This window comes from Gracilinanus agilis, chromosome 2 (assembly GCF_016433145.1).
Source record: "Gracilinanus agilis isolate LMUSP501 chromosome 2, AgileGrace, whole genome shotgun sequence".
Lineage (NCBI taxonomy): Eukaryota > Metazoa > Chordata > Mammalia > Didelphimorphia > Didelphidae > Gracilinanus > Gracilinanus agilis.
The window spans coordinates 384,774,603-384,789,032 of NC_058131.1; the positions used below are offsets into that span (position 1 = coordinate 384,774,603).

General features: G+C 36.4%; 1 protein-coding gene across 1 annotated transcript in view; it reads right to left on the reverse strand.

Annotated features, from left to right (window-relative positions):
• Positions 1-11,357, reverse strand: part of SGCD (sarcoglycan delta) — a 501,335-nt gene extending 489,978 nt beyond the window's left edge. Inside the window, exon 1 of the mRNA XM_044664475.1 lies at positions 11,279-11,357. The gene's annotated coding sequence lies outside the window, so the exon portion shown is untranslated. The remainder of the gene's footprint in view (positions 1-11,278) is intronic.
• Between the last annotated feature and the right edge of the window lie 3,073 nt (positions 11,358-14,430).

Consider the following 14,430-nt stretch of genomic DNA (forward strand, 5'->3'; position numbering starts at 1 on the left):
CATCTTTATTAAAAATAATGCATTCTTTCTTATTTTGGTACCATGTTAAACAAAATCTCTATTTTGCTGCAGTCAGGTACATTTTGCCTCTTCTTCCCTTCAAAAGGATTTTTATAGAAAGTGCATCATCTAAAGAGTAGATCATAGAAAACATTTTTTCTACAAAGACTTTTAATTATTCAATTAATTATCTTAAGGTGCTTAAATGTATTATCACTAGCTGAGTAACCCTATTCTTTGTTTATTGTACCAGAGAGTTAAATTTTAATAAAACTGCAACTAGTGTAGCAGACGTGCCAATCAGTCACTCCTCTACCCTACTCCCTTCTATGAATGGGGAAGGGAACTCCTGAGAATATATGTGGGAAAATACCTTACAAAGACTTTCAATTGGGAATCCGTGTGAGAAATCTGCAACTTGGAATGTCACCTGAGAAAGAGCAGAAACCTAGTACTAGAGATGGGAAGCAATGTCAAGAGGAGGCAGGAGGTGAAGGGGACCCTGGCTTAGCTTGGGGGAGTTTCCTAACATACTAATGATATACTGAGGGATTGCCCTTCATCAAGAAAAATATGGTAAACATCCCGATCTATAGAGGTGAATGAAGCTCTTCTGAGACAGAGGGGTACAATAACTTGAGAGGGAAGGAGAGTAGTATGAAAGACATTGGGATTTAATTAGACAGAGAGCCCATGCTAGGATCAAGGACCTTCTTAATTGGTATTTTGAGTTTGGAGAGTTTTGACATTAGACCTCTGGGAAGTAAAGGAAGCTGAACAGAAGAATTCTTGCTATTATCTGCTAAGGGTTCATATATGAATCCTCTGTGTTGATAATGCATTAAATATAAATATCTATTTATTGTCCTTGCTATTGAGATGCTTGCAGGGAAGGTGATGAACCAGTGGTTCCCAAACTTTTTTGGCCTACTGCCCCCTTTCCAGAAAAAAATATTACTTAGCACCCGCTGGAAATTATGAAACTATTTATTGAACTCAGAATAGAATGTAATGCAAAAAAAAGTGTGGCCTTCACTGACTTCCTGGATCACTGCAGCACCCACAAGGGGGCAGTAGTGCCCACTTTGGGAATCACTGATGGACTATTCAAAGAAATGAAGAACATTCTGACATTTCTGTGGTGGTAGCATTTTAACTAAAGATATGAGCCATTTGCTATGATTACCAATCAATCAATCAATAATCATTTATTTAGCACCTATTATGTGACAAGAGGCCTGGATTACTATGGTGCATGGGAACATAAAGAGTCAGACACTACTAAAAAATAAATGTGCCACCCTCCTAGATGCTGGAGATACAAAAATTGGGAAAATGTCACCACACTCTCAAGAAGGTTATAGGCTAATGAGTGACAACTGATAAATGGTCATGATATGAATAGTTTTGAGATGAAGAAATCAAAACTATATATAATTATATAAAACACATGTCATTATCGATTAGAGAAACCCAAATCCAAAGGACTCTGAGATGTTGCAAAGACTAGATATTGAAAGTGAAGGTTAAAGAGGAGTCCAGGATGTTCCCTAGGTTGTGCACCTGAGGGAATGGGAAGATGGTCAATAAAACATCTGAAAAATGGAACCTACTCCACATGTCAGAGACTAGATTTTGAAACTCACGTTACACCAGTTTCATTAAAACTTTTTACATAATAAAATTTCTTTCTTTTCAATCAACTATTTTCAAAATATAATATAGTCATGATCAAGTAGCATCAAGACTAGTATGTGAAACAAAAGAAATATTATCGTTTTATACACCACAATGATGAATCTACAAGGAAGTCTCTATTCTTTAAAATTGTTATCAATGATCTGGATAAAAGCATTCTATAAAATTTGCAGGTGGCAATGCTGTTGGAATGGATAGCTGACATGTTGGATACTGGAACTAAGATTCATAAAGAGATTTTAATATACTAGACCCGATGAAGTATACCAAAAATAAATGTGAAGTTTTATAATAGGGTTCAACAAAGCTAAAAAAATCCTATAAATACAGGATAGGAAAGATGTGGTCAGACAACAAATTATGTTGAAAGCTATCAAGGGATTTTAATGAACTGCAAGATCGATGTGATAATAAATACTTATAGAATTGAACTAAGTGAGAATCATAATAGCAGTCAAAAAAGCCAAGTGTCACTTAAGTCTATATTAGTAGACAGAACATCTATAAGAAGTGGCCTTTCTCTTAGAAACACTGCTTTAATTCAAAGTTCAGACCAAGAGTCATCTTCTAAAGTTCCCAGCTGCCAGGAGCTCTATCTCTCAAAATAACCCTGATTCTGCCAGTCCTCCTCAGTATCCTCTTCTTTTCTGATTAGACCTTCTCAATGGAGGGCAGGACCATGGGCTCAAGGGTCTTTACTGAAGGAGGGGGCTGAAAACAGTTTTGGTTCCCGTTCCCCACCATTCATACTGCTTTTGTGCTGGGTACCTTTCTTTTTCCCCTTATCCAACTCCCTTCTACTTTTCAACAGACTTTTATATGCTCTTTCCCCAGCCCCATTAAATTGTAACCTTCTTGAGTGAAGAGGCTGTCTCTTTTTATTTGTATTTGTATGCTCAATGCTTATCCCAACATGTCAGCTATCCTTTCCAGCATCATTGTCACCTGTGAATTTAAGAGGAATGCCTTTATCTATGCTATTGGCAAAAACATGTGAATATTACAGAGAAAGATCACTAGTCACATTTCCTTAGTCACCTCTTTCTAGGTTCATCATTGTGGTATAGAAGATAATTTTTGTTTGTTTCCTATACTGTCATATAATAGGCACTTAATTATGTTAACTATTTTATTTCACATATATTTTGTACTTATTTATTATACATATTGTTTTTCTCGTAGAATATATGGTCTTTGAGGGAAGAAAATATTTTGTTGATGTCTTTGTAAATCCAAGGCATAAATCAGTGCCTACTTAATAAGAACATGCTAATTGATTGACTAAGGGCAGCTAGGTGATGCAGTGGATAGAGTGCTGGGCCAGAAACCAGAATTTCAGACATATGCTAGTCATGTGACCTTGAATGAGTCACATAATTTTCTTTGCCTCAGTTTCCTCTTCTATAAAATAAGCTGGAGAAGGAAATGACAAAGATCGCTAGTAACTCTGCCAAGAAAAACCCAAAAAGGGGTCATGAAGAGTTTGATCTGAAACAACTGAAAAAACAACAATGAATGTCCACTGTATTGCTATGGTTCATCTTAGTCAGATTTAGGCTTGATCTAAGAACTTTCTAACAATTAGATCTACCTAAAAGTGGAATGGGGTACCTCAGATCAGATCTAGAGATAGAAAATGCCATCTAATTTTACTCTCTCTTGTCACAATTAAGGGAACTTAGGTCAATGCAGTAGTTTGAACAAAATCACACAGAGGTACAATTTAAATGCCAATCTTGTGAGCCCAGTCAGTGCTCTTTCCATAATGCCAGAAAGTTCGTGAGTTTCTCATCATAGGCAACAGCTGAATGAATCTTATCTGTGTGTCCCGAGAAAAAGAATTCCCTTAACCTCAGTTTCCTTAGCTGAAGAATGGATTGGTTGGATTAGATCAGATTGCCTCTGAGGTCCCTTCTAATTCTATATCAATTATTTTAGAAATGCTTTAGAGTAGATTCCTGCTTAGAAACAGGTTGTAATTAGATGCCACCCAAGTGGAAGATTCCTTACCTGCTCTGAGTCTATAATAGTGTGATTCTATGTTTTTTATCATCTCCCCATGAAACAAAATCTGAAGTTTTGATCACTCTATTACAAAGAAAATATAGAACAAATTTGCAAAGTTACAGAGAAAGCACATTGAAATTCTCAAGGAAATGGTGAGTGGTAGGGTTGAGAGGATAGAGCATTGCCTGACTCAGGGTAGACATTTGGGTATGTATGAACCAACTGAATTGTATTGAATATTGAATATATTATTGAATGTAGTATTGAATACTATAGTGGAATTCTAGCAATGTAGATCCTGCCTTGGTCATGTAGATGTAACTTAAATAATTGTGCCTTTTTGCTTGTCACTTTTTCTACCATAAAATTTGGTGCTCTTGAATATCTTTTTTATCATAGAAGTAAAAAGTATCAAGGTAATGAATAGAAGCTCAGTTAAAGAAGAATATATTCCAAAAGATCTGTCATACTTAGTTCTCTTCAAAATACTGTTAATTCTGTGTTGGTTTTGAATACCATTAAATCATTCTTGATGTTTGGCTAGTGCCCATCTGGCCTGTCTTCAAATGGTCAGGTTTCCACATATAATCCAGAACACATACGTTGCCTACTTTAAACTAGTTTCATTTCTCTAGTGAAATCTGAAGAGAAAGATACTAGCAACTTCTAAATTTGTGCCACAATAATGGCTTTTACCTAGCATCTGAGAAAATCAAAGGTTGATTTTCTGTTTTCTATTTGATTCCATTCTGTGATTGACTATACTGTAAATGTGATGTTTCTTTGTCTTTTAATTAAGTTCAGAAGTTCATGAGTCCTGAAGTTTGGATTTTCCTCTCTGAGTTAGTTTAAAATCTAGTTGTCAACAAATCACTTAACTCAAGGAATTTTGTTATCTTACTAACAAGTCTTGCAAGATGCACATGGATACCAGGAAATCTGTTATCTCTGTAATGGTAACATCCTTCAAAAAAGTCTTGTGTGTTATCACCATGACACTAACTAGTCATACAGATATACAACACCAATGAGTTTTCCATAGCAACAAAATGGAAAGAGAGGTTGTTATTAGCCCTGCATTAGAGACTTCCATTCAATCACATTGTTTTCCATCATCTATGGTACTTCAGACTTTGTGATGATCTATATTGATTCCCATATGTGATCCTTTTTGTTCTTTGTTCTCTTATACTTCCCAAAACACTATGAAGACTAGCAAGTCCTATCTCATGATATATTGGCTGACCGAGGAGTAGAGGGACTCATTTTATTGGTTATTCTAGCCTTACCAATAAATTGAACATATCTGGAACTTTGTGCCTCAGTTTAACCTAATTTCAATGGCAACATACTTTAAAGTTTACAGAAGCTTTTTTCCCTGTATATCATCTCACATGATCAAAAGAAACCAATTATATTGAAATGCAGGTATCAAAATATTTTTTTTTAAAAAGACAAATTCATCAGGGAAGTTAGGTGACTCCATCAATACAGAGTCAGACCTGGAGATGGAAGGTCCTGGGTTCAAATTTGTCTCCAGACACTTTCTAGCTGTGTGACTCTGGAGAAGTTACTTAACCCCTATTGCTTAGCCCTTACCTCTCTTCCTTCTTGGAACCCATACATAGTATTGATCCTAAGGCAGAAGCTAAGGGTTTAAAAAAAGAAGTTCATCAGTCCCAGATTAAGAATCTTGGTATAGATGAAATTATGTTTCCTCAGTGATACTTTCCCATCTTACTCCTGTCCATAATTCTTTTTTCATTTTCTTAACTCCTTCATTACTTATTATCTGAACTGAATTATTTATCATTTAATCATAAAATATATTTTTTGTCTTTAATAGTTTCATGTGCAATCCATATCTCCCTAGTCAGGTTATGAGATCCTTGAGGACTAATAAATGAATTTCTTAAGGACAAAGTCTATCATATACTTCTTTTACTCATTAACATGTATATAAGAGCAACCATTAAATAACTTTCTTCCTAATTTGACTCAAAGAGCCTTCTGATTTTCACATGTGATTTATTTCTCTTTTTTTAAACCTTCACCTTTTATCTTGGAATCAATATTGTGCATTAGTTCCAAGGCAGAAGAGTGGTAAGAGCTAAGGAATGGTAGTTAAGTTACTTGTACAAGGTCACACAGCTAAGAAGGGTCTGAAGCAAGATTTGAACCCAGGACTTACTTCCCATCTCTAGACCTGACTCTAAATCCACTGAGCTACTGAGCTTCCCCCAGTACATGTGATTTCAACTGCAGGAGAAACTCCTTCCATTGGTACAGATATAATTCTTTTGTATCTTATAGTCTTTGACAACTGTTCTGGATCACTAAAAGTTTGTCTAGGATCACAGGGTAGATATGTGTAAGAAGTAAGACCAGAACACACATCTTCCTGGCTCCCAGGACCAGTTCTTTATACTTTTCATCACGCTGTTTCTCTAACATTTCATTATGCTTTCAATAGAAAAGCATGGCTACACAAGTTCACATTAAGAAAATTTTACTAAACCAATTAGAGTGTTTGTTTATTCTCTTGGGGATCCTGCTATTTAATTCAACAATAGTGGTCCTAAGTGTTCATCCCTTTAATACTTTAAAATTATGCCTGATATAGCAATACCTTAGCCTCTTTCTGAAAAGACACTGAGGTTACAAATAGAGAAACTGAAGCCCAGAAAGAACTTAGCTGTGATTCAAAGCATCACAGTATACTGAAAACAAATCTGGCATCCTCATCTGCTCCTATTCAATTGAAGAACCAGTGATCAGACACCTTTTAATGCAAGGCATTCGGCTGTGTATTAGAAAGACATAGATAGAAAACCAAGTCCCTGCACTTGAAAAGTTTACCATGGAAGAGAGGAAATTGCTAAGACAACTTATGACGGACAGGAGAATATGATACAGACAAAGAGGAAGTCAAGGCAAAAAGCTAGGGAAGAAGAAATAATCTCATATGCCTGATCCACATAGGTGATCCCTATAATGAGAGAATCACCAAATCTGAGAATCATAAAGTGTCTTTTAATATTTCTGTACCAATCCTCCCCAGTCTTTAAACAGTCTCTTCCATCTGTCCTAACTGCCAGATCACTTATAGTCATGCTACGACATGCTCTGTCATACCACACTGTATTCTGGATCTGAGTTAAATTGCCTAACTTTTACTTCTTAAGGAATTACTAGAGCTTTCATTAAGGACCTATGCCTTCAGTGCACCTTCCTAATTGAGCATCCTTGCTCTGTGGATTTGCACTGATAATGACTTTTGATTCTTATTAATACAATGCAGTAGGGAAACCAATCTGCTTGGCTGAGCACATTTTCAGCATAACAAGCACAGGGTTGGGCCCTCAATGTTGCTAACAGGAATAGTGCACTTAATTTCCTTCTCCCAGTGCTCAAGTGTACCCTGCTCCAAAGGCTTTTGGTGCTTGTACTAACTGTGTAAATCTATCATTGATTTAAAAAACAACACACTTGGGTATGCTCAGCCCCCAAACAAGGAAAATAGCATCCAAGTGGAAATATTCAGTGGGGCATTAAAACAATCTTGATTTTTATTTTATTTTTTTATTTTTTGGCTGTAATTGCAGAACCCAAAGAGAAAGAGGGAGAGAGAGGATGTTTTCTAAAATCCAACTCTCCATTAGAATGAACAAACCTCAAATTGAGACCAGGAAATGGAAAGGCACTTATAAGCAAATGTCATTACAAGACATTCAAAATTTGAAATCATCAGGTCCCCTGAGTTTACGAGGAATTCTTGAGCTAAATGGCAGCTTCATGCTTGAATTTGCAGGTGGAAGTTTTAAAAGTGCCACTGCAAAAGCCTCCCAACTCTCTTTGCACAATGTTTTCATGGACAGTTATGCCCAAATCATAAGTGCTCTGTGGGTTTCCATTGGAAATGTCTCCTTGTTCCCATAAACGTAATGGGAAAATGAATCTGGCAGTTGAGGAAATAGTCACATTAACTGGACAGATTTGGTCCCCTGGTGGTGCTGTGACAGGTGTGGCTTTTTGTCATCATAGAGGACACTGTTTCAATCAGTGTACATGCAATTGGGTAGACAGTGAAGCTATTTAGTAAAGACAGAAAATGTCTGTTGTTTTACCTTGGTTGAAGACAAACATAAGCAAAGATAATGGCCCATTTTTACTAAAAGTCAGTATTATTCTATAAAGAAATTATGAATGCCAACAAAGGGAAAAATATTTCATGTGCTCCCTTCTTTTTGACAACAAAAAGAGCATAAAATTGGGTATGCTGACCACTGAAACAGGCTGCTGAATAAACTCACTACATGAGAATACAAATGAGTGCTTATAATGTACACAAAAATCTGAAATGATTACAAATTACAATTTATGGTGCCATTGATTTTTTATGATTAGTACTAGCAGGCCACGTTGACATTATACTTTACATTTTATAAAACTCAGCTTCATCCTGCATATCTCTAAATAAGGAGTTAAACCAGTTTGTATCTAAGGTTCCATTTAACTCTAAACCTGTGATCCTATGATTTCAATAGAGCACTCACAATGCCATAACCTTTTATAGCAGTGGTTCCCAAACTTTTTTGGCCTACTGCCCCCTTTCCAGAAAAAATATTACTTAGCAGCCCCTGGAAATTAATTTTTAAAAAATTTTAATAGCAATTAATAGGAAAGATATATGTATTAATGTTTCTGCCTTTTTCATAAAATGCACCTGTGGCCATCACCACCCTCCTGGATCTTTGCAGCACCCACCAGGGGGTGGTGGCACCCACTTTGGGAATCACTGTTTTATAGTATAGAAAGTGCTTTAAAAAATACTTTGTCATTTCTGTCTTTGTAATATATCTCATACTCCCCTTTTTTTCCTCTGAAGTCTATCCCCACCCCAGGTGCAAGCCCTTAACTCCTCATACCTAGATTATTTGCAATAGCCTGCTGGTTCATCTGCCTGCCTTAAATTTCATTTCACTTTGGTTCACCTTCTACTTAGCAAACTGATCTTTCTAAAGCCCAAGTCTAACTATGTTACCCCCTTATTCAATCAGCTCCCTATTGCCCGTATGATCAAATAGAAAGTCATCTGTTTGGCTTTTAAAGTACTCTATAACCTGGCACTACTTTTCTACCTATCCAGTCTTTTAACACATTATACCACCCCCACATAAACACATATTCTATGATCCTATCATATGTGGCTGCCGGCTTGCCATTGCTCATATGTGACATTGTCTGGACATTTTCACTGACTGTCTCACATATTAGAATGCCCTCAAGGCTACCTCCTTGTTTCTCTGGCTTTCTTCAAGGTTCAGGTCAAACCTCACCTTTTTTGATATACTGTAATCTTAGTACCTTTGCTCTGAGATGATTTCCAATTTAAATTTTATATATATCCTGTTTGTTCATAGTTGTTTACATGCGGTTTCTTCCATCAGATTGAAGCCTCCTTTAGTGTCAGGACTGTTTTCTGCCTTTTCTTGGATCCCCAGGGCTTAGCACAGTGCCTAATACATAATAAGCCCTCAAAGAATGCTTATTGACTTGAGTTGATCAATGTATAATCAGTATAGGAATCTGTTTTGCTTGACTACATTTGTTACAGGGATTTTCTCTCTCCCCTCCTACCTTCTTCCCTCTCCACTGGAGCAAAAAGGGGAGGTGGAGAAAATAAATGCCTTTTAATTGCAAAATAAATTTTAATTTTAAAATGTTTATCCTTGCCCCCCCCACCCCGTGAGCTCACATTCTAATGGAGGAAATAGTTATTAAATGAATGAAATCACAGCTATTTTTTTCTCCAGTCCTCAATGTCCTCAAAGGAACTGGAAGATAGGAGACCTAGGTATTAGTCTTATTTATTCCATTCTAATAACTGTGGGTCTTGGGCTGGTAACATTACCTCTCTGACTTGAGATTTCCTTATCTTTGGAATTAGTGGGATGAATTAAGTGACTCATACTGTCCCTTTCAGGCTTAAAACTTTTTGACACTACAAACTTCTGGGGTTGAATTGGCATTTAACCTTTATATGATTTCTTTGCTTTCCTACAGAAAAATGTCTTCTTTTTTCTAGAGGCTGAGTTAAGCATTCTTCCATATCAATTGTTTCTGGATAGCCACACATTTTGAACAGCCATGCTTATAGGAGAACACAAGTTACAGGTAAGCTAAGATACAGTGGAAAGCCCATGGTGGATGGAAGCAGGACAACAGGCATATTATAGGCACTTATTAAATGATTGCTGACTGACTGATAACAAGGCTACGGGCAAAGTAAGATACTACTTGTTCCATTTTATAGATGAGAAAACTGAGGACATACAACTATAGATGATATCATTATCTGGTGTCTCCTGAATCTGAGTCCAAGGCATTCCTACACTATAATTTTTTATAACAACTCAGTGTGGTAGATATTATGAATTTTGCTATCATTCCATTTTATAGATGAGAAATTTAAGGTTCAGAGATGTTAAGAAATTTTTCCAAAGTCACACAGCTAGTAAATGGACAGTTATGAAGTATTATAACTCCATCAAACTTAGTGTAAGAATGCTCACAGATCTAGAAATAATTCTTCACTTCTTCCTGCCCTTTACGTCTTCCTCTGTACCTCATGTGCTCCCTCACACATGCACATACACCAGAAACACCTTTTTATTCATATTACAAATTTTATTCCATTGCATTTTGTCCCCCAGGCTCTAGGTTTCTGGGAATTATTGTCATTTTCTGGCCATTTAAAGTCACTCGGCATGCTGTGTGCTCCCCCACCCAGAGCCTAGCAGGCTCCAGGCCCCCAGAAAGCCTCTGCCTCACCAGCTGCATTGCCCAGCTGGGGGTCAGCAAACTTTCCTTGACTTCCAATGCAGAGAAGCGAGCTGCTAGGGGCTTCCAAATGGCAACTCAATCTGTGTTACAGGAAACTATTTCCCTAAATGCCAAAGGGACTTGCATAAAAAGGCCAGGAGCACGGGCAGTGGGAGGAAAAATTAGAGAGGGATGCTGGGTCCATGTTGTAAATGGGAGGTAATTTTAAAAACGTTATTAAGTACCGGGAAGAAGCAGCACTCTCTCTGTGGCAATGATGCTGTGAAAAGTCTCTAATAGCCGCCTGGAGCTGCAAAGGGGCAGAGGTGGAGTGCTATTCGGGCCCGCCTGTAAAAGCCATGGGCTGACGGCTGTCTCCTGAACCGTGGCACTGAGAAGGAAGCCACCCATTCTCACACTCGCCCCCAAGCAGCGATTTCTTCCTTAAGTACTTCTCAACATGGAAATCTCCAGCCTCCTCACGTGGCCACACCGCCTTCAGCTCTCCTCACTCAACTCGAATTAGGTCAAAGTAGTTTCCTTACTCCAAAGGAAACAGCAAACCACTCAATTTCTTCTACAGGCTTCCAAAACAAGCCCACAGACCTTCCCATGAAGGGGGGAGAACAAAGACAAAAGGAAAACGACTCTGAGATTTTTTTTCCTAGAACACATCTCTTCTCCCCCATGGTCGAACAAATTTCTAATTTGACATAGAAGTGCTCTTTCCTAGCAGTCTTTTACTCACCCAGTTTTATTTTACTATGGCGAAAACTCTCCAGCAAAACCTCCAAAGGTTAACAGACCAGTCCAGAAAGCAGGAATACCCTGTCCTCCACGCTGTGAATCTTAATATCCTCCTTACAACAAGTGGGCTATTTTTATACCTGTTAACAGCCAACAATCAGCAATATCTCAGGCACAGTATAAAATATGACAGGGACAGAGGAAAGGGGCAGTAGTAATACCACTTATCCAAGAACCAGCTCAGCCTTAATGATGGCAGCCCATATTGTGAAAGAAGGGAAGAGAACAGGGGCAAGCATCATTAAAGGAAAATAGACTCTAAAAACTGGATGGGGATCTTTAGTGTTCAGCAAGTAAAAAAGGTACAGGGGGAGCAGAGAAGAAACATTACAGGGGGAAATGTCTTGGTTTGAGTCCCATTTTGAAAACTACTAACTTTGTGACCTTGGGCAATTCTCTTCCTCTAGGATCAAATATAAAATTCAGTATTTGTCATTGAATGCCCTTTATAATCTGGCACCTTTTTACATTTCCTTCCACAATATTATTCCCTTCCACATAGTCAATTATCAAGAAACACTGACTTTCTTACTATTCCTTGCGCATGATGCTTCAGCTCCCACATGGATGTTTTTTCACTGGCTTGGGATGCTCTCAGTTCTTACCTCTGCCTCATGGTATCCCTTCAAGACTCATTTCAAATACCAACTCCTGTAAAAGGTCTTACCCAGGACCTCTTTCCTTCCCTACCCCACCAATGCCTACCTTCTGGATGGATTACTTCCCCATTATACTATGTGTTTATATATGTGTATTATATATATATATATGTATACACATACATCTATAAATATATATGGATATTTATAGATAGAACTATAGATATATAGAAATAGAAATAGACATCTATAGGTAGAAACAGAAATCTATAAATGCATTTGTAGATAGAAAACTATAGATGGAAATAGAAATAGAAATCTATAAATAGCTACATAGATAGAAATCTATAGAGATAAAGATAGGAATCTATAGATAGCTATATAGATGGAAATCTATGGGTAGAAATAGATAGAAATCTATAGATAGAAATCTATAGATAGAAACATAGATAGAAATCTATAGATAGCTATATAGATGGAAACCTATGGATAGATAGACATATAGATGGAAAAAATATAGATATAAACATAACCATGAATAGAGATGTCAATCTATAGATGCATATAAACACATAGAGACACAAATACAGAGATAAAGAGAAATTGAGATAGAAATATAAGTATGGATAGATGTATCTACAGACACAAATAGATATAGGTAATATAGATAAAAATATATGAACATAGATTAGATCAGGGTAGATGAATGGAGACAGATATAAAGATAAATATCCATTCTTGCATATATAGATTTATTAAGAGTTATTTTAATGATAGGTCTATATTTCGTATGGACATATCTATTTTATATCTCTAGCCATAGATGTTTATTTATGGATAGAGATATTTATACATATATGTGTATATTGATAGATAAAGATGTATCTCTATATGTATCTAGTATGCACATAGTTATTGCCATGTTGTCTGTAGCACTAGAACCTATGAGTTCCTTGGGAGTAGGGACTCTGTTTTTGCCTTTTTTTTTTTTTTGTATCTCCAGAATTTGACTCAGAGCCTGACATTTAATCAACTGATTTCTCTTCTCTAAATATGAGTGGCCTAATTTATGTAAAGGGGAGTAATAATATTCGTAAAGACCTAGCCCTTAGGTTATTAGGAGGAAAGCACTTTATAAGCCTGATTATGTAAAGATTATTCTATTTCTGGAGTGATTTTAAATTTTTCTTGAACTCTTTCACATCCATTTATTTTATCTGATCCTGGGTTCTGCTCCTGCCTCTAACATACTGGATTTATGATTCTAGGTAAGTCATTTAACTTCTTAGGGTCCCAGGAAATTCTCTAAGAAATTCTCTAAGTTGCAGAACATTAGTAAAGGAATATTTTAAGTCAACAGTTTCCTATAGTGAAAGATTACCACAACAAACAACAAAGGAATCTCATTTGACCCACAAAGGAGCACTTTGAAATAATCATGGCAGGTGGTATTAGTCCTGTTTGACAAATAAGGAAACTGGGATTTAAAAATAAATAGCTTATTCAAGATCAAACAACTGGTCAACTGACAAGTCATGGCTAGAACTCATATCCTGTAACTCTATGTCCACTTGTATTTTCCATGAGGTCCTGAAACCAGAGTAAAGGAATAGCTAAATTTCAGTAATTCAGACTAATTTTGGGAGGGCATTCTGAATGAATGAAGTTGACATTATGGTAATATGTTTACAATAATGCAATGATGCCACTACCAAGGCTTTGCCCCAAAGAAATCCAAGATGAGAGAAGGACTCATGCAGACAGAATGTTTAAATTAACTCTGTGGTAATATAGATCTAGAAACAGGGTGGAAGTGGGAGGTGAGTACACATCAGTTAGGGAAAGGATAGACAAATTATGATATCAAAATGTTACAAGGGCTTTATTTTCCTTTTTCCTTCTTTCTTAGTTGAAGGTGAGGAAGAGTAAAAAAATATCTAATTTTTAAAAATTATATAACATCATTTATTATTTTTATTGTACACATTGTCAAAAGTAAAACTAAACAACTGCTCTGAGTAGTGACTGACCTTCATACTTATTTTGAATAATATATATAATTTGGAATTCACATATTGTATGTAAATGAGTTTCTCTAAAGTGTTTGCACAGTGTGTTTTCTTAAAGTTAAGATGCCTCCTGCTATGTTACTGATATTATAAACATGCTTAGTAACCTCTTTTTCAAATATGCTCCAAAAATGAACTTAAGTCTAAGACTCTGCTCGTATCACAAATTTTGAATTAATGAAATAAAACTCATATCCTGTTCCATGAATTTAGATATAGATGTTACATAAGTATAAGCATTAAAACAGGTACTAATTTTTCTGAGATGAACTTTCAGAGCACCAGTCAGGAGAGAGCCTGAGGGAGAAATTGGAGACAGCTGGACACAAGATAATATAAAAGACTTAGTTAAAACAAACAAACAACAACAAAAAAAAAAAAAAAAAAAAAAAAAAACAGCTTTCTAATCTGTCTCTGAGGAGGTG